This window comes from Elephas maximus, chromosome 27 (genome assembly GCF_024166365.1).
Source record: "Elephas maximus indicus isolate mEleMax1 chromosome 27, mEleMax1 primary haplotype, whole genome shotgun sequence".
Classification (NCBI taxonomy): Eukaryota; Metazoa; Chordata; class Mammalia; order Proboscidea; family Elephantidae; genus Elephas; species Elephas maximus.
The window spans coordinates 25,499,217-25,501,442 of record NC_064845.1 but is presented as its reverse complement, the minus strand read 5'-3'; the positions used below and the strand labels follow the sequence as shown (position 1 = coordinate 25,501,442).

The 2,226-nt window shown below is 52.7% G+C and overlaps 1 pseudogene; it reads right to left on the bottom strand.

Moving 5' to 3' along the window:
- Window positions 1-268: 268 nt before the first annotated feature.
- LOC126068317 (lysophosphatidylcholine acyltransferase 1-like) lies at window positions 269-1,773 on the bottom strand (annotated as a pseudogene).
- Between the last annotated feature and the right edge of the window lie 453 nt (window positions 1,774-2,226).

Genomic DNA, 2,226 nt, shown 5'->3' with positions numbered 1-2,226 from the left:
AGGTAAGCAGACTCACATCTTTCTCCCACCGAGTTGCTAGTGGGTTCCAAGGACTGACCTTTTGGCTAGAGGCCCAGTGCTTAACCATCCTGTCACCACAGCCCCTTACGCACCCTACCTCTTCTAAAACCTGAGTCTGGAGACAATGTGTGTAGGCCCTGTGGGGAGAGAGAACACCAGATATCCTCATGCGCAAATGGGGAGCTACAGCCCCTGGTAGGGCATGGTGACAGAGCCGGGGAGGTTCCTCACTCCAGAACCTTCTGTCCTAGTCCAGTTTCCTATGGAGAGGCTTCCTCCCGGGGTCAGTGCTTTCCAGGCTGACGTCTGTACAGAGGCTGTTCGGGGTTGGCGCTGACAAGAGTCTAAGCGCAGGTTTCAAACCGTGCCTGGTCAGGATACAGATATTCTTCTGCGAAGTCTGGGTACATGTGTGCAAACCTGTCAGCAAAAGAGATTCTTCTCATCTTCATCCACACCGCTGAAGAGGTCTATCAGAAGCAGCTCTGCCACGCCCAAGGCCGTCTTCAGAATGCAGGACAGGTCTTCATTTATGCAGCGGTCCTTCTGCCATGTGTACATCCTGAATGGCAGCTGGATGGTGTCCAGAGTCTCAGACGCTCTGCAGACCACGGACAAGGCGATCACATATTCCCGCAGGTCCATCTTGCCACCTCCGCTCTCGTGAAACAGTGAGAACATGCAGTCCAGCGTGTCGGAAAGGGGTACCTCCAAGTACTCCGTGAACTTCACAAGTCAGTCTTCTCGCCCTTCTTCACCTTTGTGCTTTCTGATCTTTTTCAAGTTTTTCTAGCTTTAGCCCCAGGCCTCTCACAAGCCTGGCGAATTCTAGAAGGCAAGTGTCGGAGGGGAGACGGACTGTCATTCCGCTGGGGCCACCTAACGATCCTCAAACGTGAAATCCATGACGGAGACGCCCAGGGTCTCTGCCATGACGCGCCTCGTGCTGCTGGCGTATAGCACCGGGCTCCTCTTCGCCTTGGAAGGGTGGTAAACTGGGAGAAACTCAATTTCCACCTAACTGTGAAACTGACACAGGGCGAGCCACAGCATTTCCACACACTCCAGGTCCTTGCCACGTCCACATGATCGTGTACAGCTTATTTGGGTATCCTAAAACCACAGGCTGGACAGGAACACCAAGGATAAACACACCAGTCTTGAAGATAGTTTGACAGGTCCCATTGGTACAAGTACCTTCTGGAAAAATCATTGTCATAACTTCCCATTGGACTAAGCCCCTCTCTTTATCTCTTCCACTGTTTTCCTGTACAAGTCCTGGTCTGATCCGAACACACAGGGTGGATGTACTTGATCAGAGTTCCCCATATGGGGATACCCCTGCTCTCTGCCTTCATCACGATGGACGACATGGTCATGGTCACGGGAACGGCGTCGAAGTACGAGGGGTGTGGTGCCAAGGGCCAGGATGGCCGCCTCAGTCGGTAGGGCCTGTCACCCCTTCTGGGCCACCGGGTGGAAGCCGCCGGCAAATCACGTGGTCTGCATGACTGCCTTGAGCGGGAAGTCCACGACCTTCTGCCACAAGCCAGCGGCTCTTCTGGTTCTCTCTCAGCAAATCCCAGTGAAGGTACAAAAGCGAAGGACCAGGCGAACAGCATCATGAAGGCGGCAAACAGGAGTCGGATGGGGAAGAGGATCAGCGTCATGATGGCGATCTGGGCCTTCTGCAGAGTGCTGAAGCGCAGCTCGTGCATGAAGGGGTTCTACCCCGGGGGTGACAGCCACCGCTTCACCTGCACCTGCGCTGGAGGAGTTGGCGGCTGAGACAGAGCGGCCCCTGGCAGGTCTCCCCAGCTGCGGAGCCACCACCGTGAGAAGAGCCCGAGCGGACCGAGGCAGAGGGCGGGCAGACCCCTTATAATTCTTCTCGTTTCTGTAGGGTTGGTAGTGGTGCCCCCTCTTTCGTTCCTGATTTTGGTAATCGGTGTCTTCTCTTTCGTTTTCTTGGTCAGTCTAGCCAAAGGTTAAAGGTTTGTCAATTTTGTTGATCTTTTCAAAAAGCCAACTCTTGGTTTATTTGATTTTCTCTGGGTTTTTCTTTCAGCCACAGTATTATTTCATCCCTCTTGCTTGCTTTGTGTTTAGCTTGCTCATTGTTTTGTAGTTTCCTAAGGTGAAAGCTTAGGTTTTTTATTTGAGACTTCTCTTCTTTCTATCACAGGCATTTAAAGTTATACATTT